At 40.5% G+C, this 16385-nt stretch overlaps 1 protein-coding gene across 7 annotated transcripts in view; it reads left to right on the top strand.

The window, feature by feature from the left end:
• The first annotated feature begins 14967 nt into the window (after positions 1-14967).
• Positions 14968-16385, top strand: part of CCSER2 (coiled-coil serine rich protein 2) — a 222862-nt gene continuing 221444 nt past the window's right edge. For all 7 annotated transcript variants that reach the window (XR_006786035.1, XM_045841932.1, XM_045841927.1 and 4 more), the window contains exon 1: positions 14968-15192. The gene's annotated coding sequence lies outside the window, so the exon portion shown is untranslated. The remainder of the gene's footprint in view (positions 15193-16385) is intronic.

The following is a 16385-nucleotide window of genomic DNA, read 5'->3' as shown; positions in this document are numbered from 1 at the left end:
AGCGACTGGGGTGTCCAGCCCTGGTGAACACCTAAGGCTCCACCCCTCACTGTAACAGGAGCGACCAGACCGCCCCCCACAAAAAAAAGAGAGAGAGAGATGTCTCAAACAGAAGAACAGATCAATGCCCCAGGACTCATCATTTTAAGTGACCTAGATAGCCAATCTATCAGATGCACAGTTCAAAACACTGGTGATCAGGAAGCTCACAGAATTGGTTGATTTTGGGCACAAATTAGATGAAAAAATGCAGGTTACCATAAAAGAGATGAAGGAAAATGCACGGAGAACCAATAAAGATGGGAAGGAAACTGGGATTCAAAACAATAGAGTGGACCAGAAGGAAGAAAAAAACAAGCAAACAGGAAAGAATGGAGAAATAAGAATTCAAAAAAATGAGGAGAAGCTTAGGAACCTCCAGGACATCTTTAAGCATTCCAACATCTAAATTATAGGGGTACCAGAAGGGGAAGAGGAAAAACAACAGATTGAACACGTATTTGAACGAATAATAAAGGAGAACTTCCCCATTCTGGCAAAGGAAATAGACTTCCAGGAAATCCAGGAAGCTCAGAGAGTCCCAAAGAAGTTGGACCAAGAAGAAACACACCAAGGCACATCATAATGACATTAGCCAAGGTAAAAATGAAGGAGAGAATCCTAGAAGCAGCAAGAGATAAGGGGACAGTAACCTACAAAGGAGTTCCCATCAGACTGTCAGCTGATTTCTCAAAAGAGAACTTGCAGGCAAGAAGGGGCTAGAAAGAAGTATTCCAAGTCATGAAAGACAAGGACCTATATCTCAGATTACTCTATCCAGCAAAGCTTTCATTTAGAATGGAAGGGCAGATAAAGTGCTTCTCAGATAAGGTCAAGTTGAAGGAGTTCATCATCACCAAGCCCTTATTTTATGAAATGTTAAAGGGACTTATCTAAGAAAAGAAGATAAAAAAAAAACATGTTTAGTAAAAGGACAGCAAACTCACAATGATTAACAACCACACCTAAAGTAAAACCAAAAGAAACTAAGCAAACAACTAGAACAGGAACAGTACAACAGAAATGGAGATCACATGTAGGGTTAGCAACAGGGGAGTTAGAGGAGGAGAGAGGGGGAAAAGGTACAGAGAATAAGTAGCATAGATTGTAGGTTGAAAATAGATAGGGGGAGGGTAAGAATAGTATGAGAAATGTAGAAGCTAAAGAACTTATAAGTACGACACATGAACATGACTAAGGGGGGATGTGGGTGGGAGAGGGTATACAGGGTGGAGGGGAGTGAAGGGGGAAATGGGACAACTGTAATAGCATAATCAATAAAATATATTTTTTAAAAAAACTATATTGAATTTTATACCTATATAAAAGAGAATATACCTTTTTTATCAAGTGTACATGGAACATTAATGAAATTTAATCAAATATTGGCCTAATGGCCACCAAGAAAATCTCAAGAAATTCCAAATAACAGAATTATACAAATAGCATTCTCTGACCATAATTCAATAAAACTAGAAATTATTAACAGAATTTTATTTTTATTTTTTAACATTTTATTGTTTTGTTTATGCTATTATAGTTGTCCCAGTTTTTCCTCCTTCTTCACCCTTCATGCAGCCTGCCTTTAATGACAGAATTTTTAAAAATCTAAAATTTCTTTTTTCCTGACAATTTAAAAATTCTCAATTAAAAAGCTCTTGAATTAAAATAAAAGTAAAAAGATAATTGCAAATTTTCTTGAACATAATAATAATTAAAACATGATGTAGAATTCCAGTGATACTACTAAAGGACTTACCACAGGAAACACTATAGCTTTAAATACTTTGTACAATAAAAATGAAAACACAGGAGATTCAATATGGGGGCAGAGTAGGTGGGAGCTACACTAATCTTCTCCCCGGACCAAACTGGAATTACAGCTAAGTTATAGAAAAACCATCCTGAATAACCAACTGAACACTAGCTGAAGAGAAGCCTTATAACCAAAGAGTTACAGAAGAAACCACATCACAACAATGAGACTGAAAGTGATAGGGGGAACTCAAGAATTAAATATTTTAGCCTTAGTTGATAGACTTAAGTGTTTACTGCTTATGGAAGGCTGTTACTCCAGGAACTGGAATGCATGACCTGCTTGACTCCATGAGGTTGACAAGCAATTCAAACTTTGTGCTCTAGGGGTTCTGCAAGCCTATGAGTTTTAAGGATGAATGTCTGGAACACAGATATAGAATTATTGATCAACAGATAAAGAAGTACTAGGAAAATTGTCTTTGGATTGAAACTCTTATCCTTTTTTCCAAACACCTTAACTATACTTTCTTCTCCTTATAAAAATGTTGGCTTGAGATAGTATGTCAAGATAGTTTTGGAGGTTATGTAATATGCCATTTTCTCAAATTGCTGGCATGTGTATATGGTGACCATAAAGATTGAATCCTTGTCTCTACTTATTGGTTCTAGTAGTGACAAGCAACATGATTATTAACTCTTCTGGTCTCAGCCTAAAGTGCAGAGGTGTGAGAGGGCTGCCTTGCCCCCCATGGGTGGCAGTTGAGGTTCTGAAGGGATATTTCAGCAGTCAATGGGTACCCCCTGAGAAGTGTTTGTCTAAACCCCAAGCTCAGCTCTCCAGCCTAAAGCACAAGAATTGGGAAAGAAATACAAAAAAACATCTGGCTGCCAAAAGCAGTGGGGTTTCTATCCACCAGGGAGGGATGTCTGGAGATGCAGAGATCCTCTTAAAGAGCCAACACACAAAATTTCATTTGCAGCCACTTACCCTGGGCTTCAGCATAGGGAGAACAGAGCAAACTAGAACCATGTGAAGTGAATCTATGGTTGGAGGCTCTGAGGAGAGAGCTACAGAGTCAGCCACAAGGATCCCTGTGCTGAGATATCCTCATACAACAGAAGGCATCTTTCTTGGGCAGAGCACTCCCCTCCATGCATCTTCAGCCTCAAGGGAAGCAATAGCCCCATCAACAGCAATCCCTTTTGCCCGACTCTGTTGAGCTTAAGCTGGGCTGCTGAGGAGTACACCTGGAAGACATTCATTGATTAAGCCTAGTCAATAGAAACTCTGCAGACAAAGATGGATCTCTGCGCATTTTGAGACTCTGTCTGAACCTCCCCTGATCATGGTGCTGGTAAAGGCCAGCCTTGGTGCACAGTCTGGTTCTTTCTGCACATACACAGGCCCAGCAGAGGAAACTACAAGCCGTGAATTGCTGATAGCTCCAAACAGGTTGCTCATGGTGGAGCACAGGCAACATCTGTCATAAGTATGCTCCAGAATCTTCGCAAATTTACCTAATACATAGAAACAAACACAAAGAGGCAGCCAAAATAGGAAGACAAAGAAACAGCCCCAACTGAAAGAACAATAGAATTCTCCAGAAGAGCTAAAAGAAATGGAGGCAAGCAATTTATCAAATATGGAATTTAATGCAGTAATTATAAGGATGCTCAAAAGCATGAAAATAAGAAGTAGAAATCATGACATAGAAAGCATGGTCAAAAATAAAAAATTCAATATTAGAAATAAATAATATAGTTAAAGGTGAGATCATATGGTATTTGTCCCTCACCACCTGGCTTATTTCACTTAGCATAATACTCTCCAGTTCCATCCATGCTATTGCAAAGGGTATAAACTCCTTCTTTCTCTCTGTTGCATTGAATTCCATTGTGTAAATGTACCATAGTTTTTTGATCCACTCATTTGCTGATGGTCACTTAGGTTGCTTCCAGCACTTGGCTATTATAAATTGTGCTGCTATGAACATTGGGGTGCATAGGTTCTTTTGGATTGGTGTTTCATACCATATGATCTCACCTTTAACTGGAACCTAATCAACAAAAGAAAAAAAACAAACAAAATATAACCAGAGTCATTGAAATTAAGAACAATCTAACAATAGTCAGAGGGGACAGGGAGGGGACAGTGGGAAGAAGGGTTTCCAGGAACTACTATAAAGGACACATGGATAAAACCAAGGGGGAGGGTGGAAGCAAGGGAGGGAGGTGGGTTTGGAGGTGGTGGGGGGCAGCCGTGGGGAGAAAATACAGACAACTGTAATTGAACAACAATAAAATAATTTAAATTAAAAATTAAATTAAAAGATAGTAAAAAAAGAAATAAATAATACAATGGAAGGAATAAACAGTAGATTAGATGAAGCAGACGGATGAATCAGTTATTTTGAAGACAAGGTAGAAAAAAACACCAATGCATAGCAGCGAAAAGAAAAATGAATTCTTAAAAAATGAGAAGAATTTATAGGACGACTGGGATAACAAGGAGTGTAACAATATCTGCATCATAGGGCTACCAGAAGGAGAAGAGAGTTAGCAAGTGATCAAGATCTATTTGAAGAAATAATGACCAAGAACTTCCCTAACCTAGTGAAGGAAAAAGACACACAAGTCCAGGAAGTGCAGTGATTCCCAAACAAGATGAACCCAAAGAGGCCAACAGCAAAACACATCATAATTATTCCCACACTGCTGAGTGTTTTTATCAAAATGGGTGCTGTACCGTATCAAATGCTTTTTCTGCATCTATTGATATAATCATGTCAATGTGAATGTGAATGCAATGTGAAAAAGAGAACAAAGAAAACCAAACAATGCAATTAAACAAACAAAATGAAGAAAAGTAAACAGAAAGAGAAATTTAAAAAGTAAAATAAAAGAAATAAAAATAATTAAAAAATAATAATGAAAATAAAAAAATAAAGTGCAAGTTCTGTAGGATAACAAAGTGAAATTTGTCTCAGATTCCCAGTTGGAGTTAGCATTTGATCTCTCTCTGGATCTATCTTTGGTTCTTTGGTCCTTTCACAGCTCCAGATCTTATTGTCTCACTCTTGGAGGGGAAAACAAAGCCTGCTGCTGACTTTAAACCTGCCAGGCCAGTTCTGCTGGTCTTCCTGGCTGCTGTAGTCAAAGAGGGGCTGGCCTTCACTTTTTTCCTTTCCTGTGGTTTTACAAGGATGGGGGCCAGGACTGGGCTGCAATATTCACAGGTGCCCAGCCTCCAGCCTGTCTTGCGAGTGCTGCATGGTTCCCATTGTCCATCTGAACCAGGACAGCACCTTTAATCCACCATGTTGTGCTGCCTGGCCTGTGAGGTACACTGATTATGATCAACTCACACCCCTCCTCCTTCCTCTATGCTGGCCTGGGTGCTGCTTACTCTCAAACCCCCTTCAGGGCAGTTTAGTTCCTCTATTAAATTAAATCTCTCTGGGAACTGCTAACTCTCTGAGCCCTTGCTGCCCTTCTCTGATCAGTCCATGTGGAGCCCCTCCTCCTCCCTGGCTACTGGCCTGGCTACTGCATGGGAGAGGTCCTTACCCAGTGGCTGTGTGCCATTTTTTTGAGTGAGTTTTCCTTGGTTGTGGGCTGCCGTTCTTCATACCTGGGTTTTCGTACAGCCCAACTCTCTGACCAGTCCCAAGACTCTCTTGGTCACGGTCAGTCATGGCTCAACTCTTCTCCCATCTCTAGGTGTCTCTCTGCTCCCTGAATTCTCTGGTAGTGTGGAGCCAGTGACCACAGTCAAAGCTGGGGAATGCCTCCTGTTGTGTGTCTCCCACTGCATTTTATTCCCCAGAAACTTTAAGCATCTAGGTCTCTCCTAGGTGGGACTGACTTCCCTACTCTGGGAGGGAAGGGAGCTGTGAAGTTACAATTGCTGACCCGGCTCTTCTCCAAAGCTCTTACGGCAGCCATGGTCCCTGGTGCAGGGACCAGGGACCTTCCTGTCAGCCTCCAAAATCCCCTTACCATCTGTTTTTAAGCATCCTCTGAAATCTTTGGCTTCCAAACTTCATATAAGCTGTGATTCCAATTGCTGTTCATTCTGTTCTTCAGAAGATCAGCTAAGTGTCCCAGTTGTATGCATGAGCAAGTGGGTTAAGCTTCCACCTACCTTGCTATCATCTTCCAACTTCTCCTGAAGTATCCTTTGATAGATGAATGGATAAAGAAGATGGGATACATATATACAATGGAATTCTACTCAGCCATAAGAAAAGATAAAATACTGCCATTTGTGACAGCATGGATGGATCTTGAGAACAACATGCTAAGGGAAATATCAGACAAAAAAAGACAAGAACCATATGATCTTATTCATATGTGGGAATATACGATGTCTGTCCCGGAAAATTGCAGCCATTGCTAATATAATGAGAATGGTTTGTGGGACATCGATGTAACCTGGCAATCGAAGAGAGTGGACTGGAGTGCACTTGTTTGAACAATGATAACTTTACTGTCTTAGTCAGTGTGGTTGGTAGATGACATTGAGTGAGTTTGTGCAATGTGTGGCCGTGGGATTCACAATGACTGAGAAGTAGAGCAACAAATCTGTATCAGATTTTTGCATTAAACTAGAACATTCCACCATGGAATTATTCAGGTGATTTAGAAGGCTGCAGCTATGGGCAACTGGTGATTGGCAGCTTTATCACGACAATACACTCGCTCACACATCACATCTTGTGCAGAATTTTTTGGCAAAACATCAAATCACCCAGGTGACTTAGTGCCCCCTACAGCCCAGATTTGGCATCCTGCAACTTCTAGCTTTTCCCAAAACTAAAATCACTTTGAAAGGGAAGAGATTTCAGACCATCAGTAAAATTCAGGAAAATACAATGGGGCAGCTGATAGCAATTCCAACAAAGGATTTTGCAAAGTGTTTTGAATAGTGGAAGGGATGCTGGGAAAACTGTGTGAGGTCCCAAGATGCCTACTTTGAAGGAGACTGAGGCATCATTGTCCTATGTACAATGTTTCTTATATTTTCTATCTTCTTCAAAAAATGTCTATTTTTCATATTACATGGCTGAAAACTTTCTAGATAGATCTCATAAAACTGAAAGCAACAAATGAACAAACAAGACAAACAAATAAACAAAAACTCACAGACACAAACAACAGTATGGTGGTCACCAGAGGAAAAGGGAGGTCAGGGGGAGGTAGTAAAGGGCAAAGAAGGTCAAATATATGATGACAGAAGATTTGACTTTAGGTGGTGAACACACAATGCCACATACAGATAATGTGTGAAATAATTGTACACATGAAGCCTATATAATTTTATTAGCTGATATCAATAAATTTAATAAAAATAAAATCAAAATACTGTTCTTAATTGAGGTATAATAATCATATAAAATGCATACCTTTTATTTGTATAGGCCAATGAATTTTAACAAATTTATACACAAATGTCAGTAAAATTTACAACATTTCCAGACACCCAGAAAGTTTTCTCCTTCCACTTTTCACTCAATATCACTGGATGCCCACCTGAAGGCAACCACTCAACTAATGTTCTGATTTCTGTCATCACAGGTGAATTTTTCCTATTCTGGAATACCACATAAGTAAAACCATACACTATGGACTCTTTTGAGCCTGATTTCTTTTGCATGTGTCAGTAGTTCATTTCTTTCTAATGTTGACCTAATGTTCCACTTATGAATATACCACAATCTGCTTACCCATGCACTGGTTCATAGATGTGTCATTATTTTCAGTTTTTGGCTCTTGTGAACACTCTTGTTTATGTTATTTTGTGGACATGTTTTCATTTCTCTGGAGTAAATGACTAAAAGGGGAGTTGCTGAGTCATAAAGAAAGGGTATGTTTAACTTTATAAAAAACTGCTGAGATTAGCTTCAAAACAGTTCTAACACTTTAAATTCTCACCAGCAGTGTACAAGAGTTCCAGTTGCTCTATATTCTTTGCCAGCATTTGGTGTTATCAATCTCAAAATTTTTAGCCATTATTGTATGTGTAAAGTGATATCTCATCTTAATATGCCACTTTCCCTGGTGACTGATTATGTTAATCTCCTTTTCATATGCTCATTTACATATCCTTCTATGGAGTCTGTTCAAGGCTGTTGTCCTTAAAAATTTTGGGTTGTTTGCCTTTTAGTTATTGATTTGAGTGAGTTTTAAAATATTCTTTTTTAAATGATATTTTATTGATTATGTTATTACAGTTGTCCCACTTTTTCCCCTTTGCCCCCTCCACCAGCACCCCCCACTCCCTCAGGGAATTCCCACACCATTCTTAATGTGTATATGTCATGTGTATAAGTTCTTTGGCTAGTCCATTTCCTACATGAATTTTACCTCCCCATGGCTATTCTTTAACTACCAATTTGTACTTGTTAATTCCTTCACCTCTTCACCCACTCCCCCAAGACCCCCTCACACCTGGCAACCATTAATATGTTCTTTGTATCCATAACTCTGTTCTTGTTCACTTAGTTTGTTTTTTTAGATTCAATTGTTGATAGATATGTTGATAGATATGCCATTTAATTTTTTTCACAGTTTTGATCTTGTTTTTCTTAAGTCCCTTTAACATTTCATATAATAATGGTTTGGTGATGATGAACTCCTTTAGTTTTTCTTGTCTGGGAAGCTCTTTATCTTCCCTTCAATTCCAAATGATGTATTTGTTGGGTAGAGCAATCTTGGCTATAGGTCCTTGCTTTTCATCACTTTGAATATTTCTTGCCAATTCCTTCTAGCCTGCAAAGTTTGAGAAATCAGCTGACAGTCTTATGAGAACTCCCTTGTAGATAACTAACTGCTTTTCTCTTGCTGTTTTTAAGCTTCTCTTTTTTTCTTTAACCTTTGGCATTTTAATTATGATGTGTTTTGGAGTGGGCCTCATTGCATCCATCTTGTTGGGTCTCTCTGTGCTTCCTGGACTTGCATGCCTATTTCCTTCACCAAATTAGGGAAGTTTTATTTTATTATTTTTTTCAAGTAGATTTCCATTTCTTGGTCTTTTGCCTCTCCTTGTGGCACCCCCATGAAGTGAATGTTGGAACACTTGAATTTGTCCCAGAGGCTGCTTACTTACACTATCCTCATTTTTTTTTTCTTTTTGAATTCTCTTTTCTTCTTGTTGTTCTGATTGGGTTTTTATTTTTTTATTTTATTTTTTTTTGCTTCCTCATGTCCCAAATCATTGATTTGATTCTTGGCTTCATCTCTTTACTGTTGGCTCCCTGTAAATTCTTCTTTATTTCAATTAGTGTATCCATCATTTATGACTGAACCTTTTCTATGCTGTTGAGGTCCTCACTAAGTTCCTTGAGCATGCTTATAACCAGTGTTTTGGACTCTGCATCTGTTAGATTGCTCTTCTCCATTTTGTTTAGTTGCTTTTCTGGAGTTTTGATCTATTCTTTCATTTTGGCCATGTTTCCTTGACTCCTCATTTTGGCAGCCTCCCTGTGTTTGTTTCTATGTATTAGGTAGAGCTGCTATGACTCCCTGTTTGGTAGTGTGTCCTAATGTAGGAAGTGTCCTGTGGGGTCCAGTGGCACAGCCTCCCTATCACTGAAGCTGGGTACTTGAGGTGTGCCCTACATGTGAGCTAAGTACCCCCTCCTCTTATAGTTGACCTTGATTGCTGTTGGTGGGTCAATGGGAGGGATTTACCCAGGCCAATCAGCTGCTAGGACTGGCTATGACCATTGACTATCAACCTCTCTCCCCTAGAGAGGATCAGCTGTGCAGGGGTAGGGCGGTGGTGTTCTGGTGTGTGCTGTTACTGTCTACTGGGTTCACTGGCCCTAGGGTTTTCTGGGTGGTGCAGACCAAGTTCAGCCCCCACCTGTGTTTTGCCCAGGGTCACCTGCCTGAGCTATAAAGCAATCTGAGATAGCTGCTACTTATCCTGGGGCCACTTAAGAAGTATAGGGGTTGGGAGTTACTGAGGCCATTATTGCTTATTCATAGGATTTATGAAACTGTGACGAATCAGCCAAGACCAGTCATTTCTATGAAAAAAATCACAGTTAACAATTTGTGTGGGCCCCTAAGTTAGGTGTGATGGAGTCTCAGGGGATCTCTAGAGCAAGGCAAACAATGCCACTTTGATGGAGTCTCATATCTGTCACCTGCCTGCTGGCTCTGTGCCTGAGTGAGGAGGCCTCAGAAAAGGGACAATGGCCTCTGCCCATCTTTCTGTCTGGGAGCTCCCAACTTGATTCCATATACTTCATTTCCTCCCTGTATGCCACTGATGCCTTTCAAGCTGCTACTCAGGTGCTGGAGCTTAGAGGGAGTAAGTCTGATTAGTCCATGCGTGATTTTTTTAAGGGGAACTGCTTTGGACTCCAGAAGTTTCTTCCATCAACTTAATTCCTGCTCATTTTTGCAGCCAGAAGTGGGGACTTTTCTTCTTTGCACTGGAACCTGGGGCTGAGGGGCTGGGACTCCTTACTCCCAAGATATTCTTGGTGAATTTTTATCCACTACATATGGATGTGGGACCAGCCTCTCTGTCCCTCCTACCAGTCTGGATGGATGTGGTTTCTTTAATTAGTTGTCAGACTTCCATTCAACCTCATTTCTGATGGTTCTGAGTAATGGTTGTTCTATATTTTAGTTGTAATTTTAATGTGGTTGTGTGAGGAGATGAGCTGTGTTTACCTATGCCACCATCATGACAGGTAGAAATATTCTTAATACAAATTATTTTTCAGATTCATAATTATCTTGTGGTTTTTGTTTCCAATTCTGTGGTTTTCTCTCTCAGTTTCTAAATTATGTCCTAATGAATAGAAATTTTTAATTTTGATGAAGTTAATTTAGCAATCTATTCTTTTATGATTATACAGTAGGCAGTTAGATAGTCATGAGCAAAGTAGGAATGATAGGCCAGGTGCAGACAGTCACCAACATGGAAATCCCTAGGTGCCTAACAATCAGGCAAGAGTACAAGCCCATGTCTGACAACTCCCTTAAGTAACTAACCCCTAGAGATGACATCTAGGCCTCAATCATGCTTCAGATCCAGGGCAAGAAAAGCAGCAAAACCAGATGGAGTGATGCCATGGCTGACATTAGAACCAGCTGCATTGACTAATGACCCCCTGCCCTGGCACTGACCAATCAATAGAGACCATGACCTTGAGGAGACACACCTTCAGGCTGATGACTATTTTATTGAGATCCTCCCCTGGTACCTCTAAATAAAACTCTCAGGACAAAAGACCCAGTGTGGCTCTCTCTATGGAGCACACCTCTGCCTTTCCCCACTTTCTATCCTTCCTCTTCTTCCCCGCCCCCTCCCTTCTCCCCTTTCCTCCAGGTGTGTTTTCCTTGCTTGTCTCTTTCCCCTAAGCTCCAAGAGCTCTTCTTTTACCTCTGTAATTTCTTTTTCCTCAGCCGTATCTTTTATAGCTTACTTCTTCTATCTCTGTGACTTTCTAAATCAACTTTCTCTTATAGTTTGAGTGTTGACTCTGGATCCTTTCTTAGCCAGAACTCAAGTACCAAGATTGTTGACTCTACCATCCTAACTCCAGTCTAACAAGGCCACCCACAGTTAGTATTTTCTGGGTTCTAAGAAATAATTTGTTTATCCCAAATTGTGAACATAATCACCTATTTTTTTCTATAACAAGCTTTGTTATTTTAATATTCACATTTAATTTTGGGATAGATATCAAGGTTAATTTTTTATTCCATGTAGATTTTCAGTGATTCTAGCACCATTTTTTTAAAAAAGGATGTATTTTTAAAATAAATGGTGTTGAGATAAGTGGATCACCACATGAAAGGAGAGAATATTGCATTCATTTTAAAAAACTGAACAAAAGGAGATTTGGTCTCATGAGACCCTAAATTAAAATTAAAATTCTGGCCTTCAGACTTTTTTTTGACTGGGCCCAGCAATGTTTAACAGTGGCTTTATTAGGTGAATGCTTGAATGTATTCAATTAGAATTTTGAGATAATGAATTTGTTATTTTCCCCCAACTTTTTTTGAGATATAATAGATGTAACATTTTATAAGTTTAAGATATACAATGTGATAATTAGATACACTTATATATGTGAAATTATTACTGTAATTATTAATGTTAGTTAAGAAACACATCCTTTATTTCACATAATTACCATTTTGTTGTTGTTATGGTGAGAACATTAAAGCTCTACTCTGATGGCTACTTTCAAGTATGTGATAACAGTATTGTTAAATATAGTTATTATGTAGTATATTCAATCTCCAGAGTGGATTCATCTTATAACTAGAAGTTTGTACCCTGTAACCAACATCTTTCCTATCCTTCAGCCCCTGACAACTACCATCCCACACTGTGTTTCTATGAATTTGGCTGTTTTTTGATTCCACATATATGGGAGATCATACAATTTTTGTCTTTCTCTTTCTGATATATTTCATTTAGTGTAGTGTCCTCAAGGTCCATCCTTATTAGCAAAAATTTCCTTCTTTTTTTATGGCTGAGGAATACTCTTTTGTATGTATATACCAAATATTCTTTATCCATTCATATGTCATAGAAACTTAGGTTCTTCCATGTGTCGGCTATTGTTAATAATGCTGTAATGAACTTGGGATGCAGATATCTCTTTGAGATAACCATTTCTTTCCCTTGGATATATAACTGGAAGTGGGACTGCTAGATCATATGGTAATTCTATGTTTAATTTTTTAAGGAACCTCCATATTGTTTCCCACAGTGGCTGCACCAATTATGAGAATTGTGAGAAAAGCCTTTTCCTTGTTTTGTCTATTATGGTTATACTGTAGATACTTTTTTTATGTAACCAAATATGAATAGTGAAAATGTGTAAGTATGCTTGTTATCTCTTCTCTAGACTCATCTCCATACAGATGTCTATAAATCAGAAACATCATCCCCCATATACTTTGGATTCCGATAGATTATCCAACTCCTTGACTCTGTGCTCTGATACCACTAGACCTGTCAAAAAAAAAACAAAACAACACACACAAGGAGAGCTTGTTAGTCTACAATCATTCCCACCGTAGAATTTTATATCATCTGTCTCTGACTTTTTAATCTTCTCTCTTACTCTCTTAGCTCATGGAGCTGGGGTCATGCCCTCACTTTCTCAGCTCTTACCTGTCTCACCTAGCCTGTGTTGAAGGTTGTCACAGTTGTGAAATTTGTCCACAGGACAGTATCCAACACTCTCATCCAGTTCTTCAAGGACTCCTTGGATTTAGTCATTTTCTACCTGATTTGGCTGATTGCAACATAGATTGTTGAAGAGGTACATTAGTGCAGTGGTTTTTAAGGTGTGGTTCCCTGGGGTATTGTTCTTTTGGGAATTTATTAGAAATACAAATTCTTGAGTACCACTCCAGACCTGCTGAATGAGAAACTCTGAGGGTGGTACCCAGCAATTTGTGTTTTACTAAGCCCCCCAGGAGACTCTGATGCGTGCTAAAATTTATGAAGCACTGCTTAGCTTAGTATGCCTCCTCATCCTTAACCTCAGTTAAAAGCAGTTTTCAGACCCTCATAGGTCAGACTTCTAGGGATTCATATTTGTATTAAATATTAAAATTTTCCCTCTATGTAATTTGACATGGCTGATAGAATTAATGTGACATAATAATCAGGAAGATGAGGGAATTGGGACAAAGACAAATTAGTAATGAATCTGGAAACTATTACCACACAGCAATCATCCAGTAAACTTTGTAGAAGAGAGAGGGAAAGAGGGAAAAGTGACTTAGCACTTAAGAGCTGCCAAAGAAAACATGATCACCTCAAGTGTTCCAGGGGTCACCAGATAACAACCTGGCAGTATAGATAAGCATATAACTTTTTCTGGTGTTGGGAACTGAGAGATTCCTTTCCTAGCTCTTCATATGGAGACTTCAGTATGTAGTATCTTCCTCATTCCCAGAGACAAGCTGTGGGGAGCCATCTCTTGCACCATCTCTTAATTTAACTGATGGCGTAAACCCCAAACCTTATGTAAATGCATCGCTTGAGAGATATTCTTCCGGGGTGTGTTTAAGAGTTTCAGTTTGGTATTTGCCTTTCTAATGATATGACTTAATCCAAAGATAAATTGCAGAGTGTTTAAATCTAGTCTTTTCAACATTTTAAACATGCATCTTATCATCCAATAAATTCAATTTGTATTTCTAGATGTTGATATTAAAAATGACACTTCATTTTCCAAATATAGAAGTATATTATTAAATGAAATATGGCTCTACAAGTCAGGCTTGACCCTTGTCTTAGTCTGGTAAATCATACTTTCTCCCTGGATTATCACTGATTTGGAGACATGGAGAAATAGATACTTTTCAAGAAATACTCCGGAAATGTTATTTATTTGTGGCCCCAAGAATTTTAGAGAACAAGGAGTCTATCTCCAGATAAGGGCAGCCTGGATCTTTAACACTCATCCAGACCCTGCAGGCCCCCAGAGTAAGGACACTCAAAGCAGGCCTAGCCATCAAGAAGATGGCTAGGGAAGAATGACCTTCAGTGGGTGATAGAATCCCCAAACGGAAGGGCCTGGTTCTTGGCAAAAGGAATCCAGATTGAGGGCAACAAGGATTTGCTCCAAATCTAAGCACTTAGGGTTGCTGGTCCCTTCCCTCAGGCTCAGCAAGATCTCAATTCATATTTTGGTGTAGTGGAGAGGGTATATGGTTCAGGCAGACTCTAGAGCACTGGAAGGCAGCAAACAGGGATGAATTTGCAAACACAAAACGTTGGAGGTTTCCACATCAACAAAAGGTGGAGGGAAGCACCTGTCAGTTCCAAGGCTAAGTCTACTAATAACTTTTCTGTGTCAGGAGGTGGAGTTGACACTTTTGACCTAGGTCAAACAGCACGTGTTACTCCTCAAGGCCGGTTAGAGGTGGGGTCAGCCTCTGGACCCCTGAGGTAGTTTAGGCGGAGCCAAGCCATGAGTCAGGTGGCAGAGAAAGAAGGTCTGGAAAGGCGGGGCGAAGCCTTGGAAAGGCTGAGGAGAGGGCAGGGACTGGGCCAGAAATGGGCAGAGAGGTTCCAGTCTTGCGGCGAGGCGCTGAGAGTCCAGGCCCTAGGGGTTGCGCCTGCGCAAGGAGTCCCGGGGCGGGGCTGCGCGCGCGCTGTCCTTGGGCTCTGGAGGGTGGAGTCGCGGCGGCGCCGCCGGCCTAGGGAGCGGGTGGGGTGGCTTTGGAGTTAGGCACTCCTCCTAGCTGCTGGCGCTATGTTGGCTGCTGCGAATCGGGCCCCACGGCTGGCTGGGATGTGACAGGGGGTCCTTCCCCTTACCTGCGGTGCTTGGACCGTAGGTCGCTGGGTGAACCGAAGGTGGGCCGCGGCCGGCCGGCGAGGAAGAACGCGGCCGCACGGTACGAGCTTGGGTCAGGGGGGGACTGGGAGAACGTCTGCGACTGATTGGGTAGGGGGCGCGGTCCGGTCCGGGTGCTCAGGCCAAGGTGCCTGAGAGGAGGCTTTGGCGCCCTACGGCCTCCTGCCCTCCGGGGTGACCCTCTGGAGTCCCCAGCGAGCCTCCTGTGGCGAGACAGGCGTGACCACGGGAGGCAGACGTCCTCGGCCCCCAGCCCGGCGGGCTGTGACAAGGAGCGCCTGGGGCCTCGGCCTCTGGGGCTGCCGCCTTTCCCTTCGGAGAAATCAGGGCGAGGCCGAGATGCCCAGTGATTTCAGAGTCAGGATGTTGTGAGGGTTGATAGGGGGAAATACCGGGGTGCCCCAATGACTGCTTTTTTGGTGGGGAGGGTGGTTATTACTGGGCCACAACAAAGACACACCCTAAACACATCCTGAGATGAAACTTTGGCAAACCACGCCGCTTCCATAGATCCAGGTGCTTCTGTCTCCTTCTTAGACATCTGCTATCTTTATAGTACATCTGTATCATGCGTACTTACTTTTTTTGTCTGAGTAAAAGGAGGAATGATTTCTTCGAGGTAGTCGTTGGCGGCTAAGCTTGAGTTTGAATTTCAATAATTGCAAATTCATCTTTGTACGCTACCTAGCCAATTAGGCTTGCTGTTCTAAGACTAGGCCCTAGCATTGTGGAAATTACTGGTGCAGGGACTCTTTAGTGGTCCCAGATTGGCATATGCATATTTCACTCTCATTGATGAAATGAATTGAGTTTTAGGCTTCTCCAAATAGTCATCTGAAGATACTTTCTTCTTTTTTTCCTGAGCATTAAAATATAACGGAACCTATTAATTTTACCATTAAAAAATCTTCTCTTAGGCTAGTTTAAAGAAGTTAGTGATGATAGCTCTTCTTTATTAGTGATAAAGCTCTTCTTTAACCAAAGGAATTTAAAATATCCTCTTCTTGCAAAGGATAGGCACAAAACGTGTCTTATTGGAAATTAAAATGTGATAAGGATTTAAACATTTATTGATGTTTTTCCTGAAGTCAGTCTTCTCAGATGTTATTACTGTGTGCCTCTCTTAATTTATTATATAGACCTTTTGAATTTTCTCATTTGGTTGTTTTCTTTAGTGTTCTCAACAAAATTGACTTCAAATAATCCTTAAAGAAAACACACCATCTTGAACTT

Source organism: Phyllostomus hastatus, unplaced genomic scaffold (genome assembly GCF_019186645.2).
Source record: "Phyllostomus hastatus isolate PE091 unplaced genomic scaffold, TTU_PhHast_1.1 phas_contig_38, whole genome shotgun sequence".
Taxonomy (NCBI): domain Eukaryota; kingdom Metazoa; phylum Chordata; class Mammalia; order Chiroptera; family Phyllostomidae; genus Phyllostomus; species Phyllostomus hastatus.
Note: the sequence above shows the minus strand (reverse complement) of the source record. Positions and strands in the feature narration are given on the sequence as shown.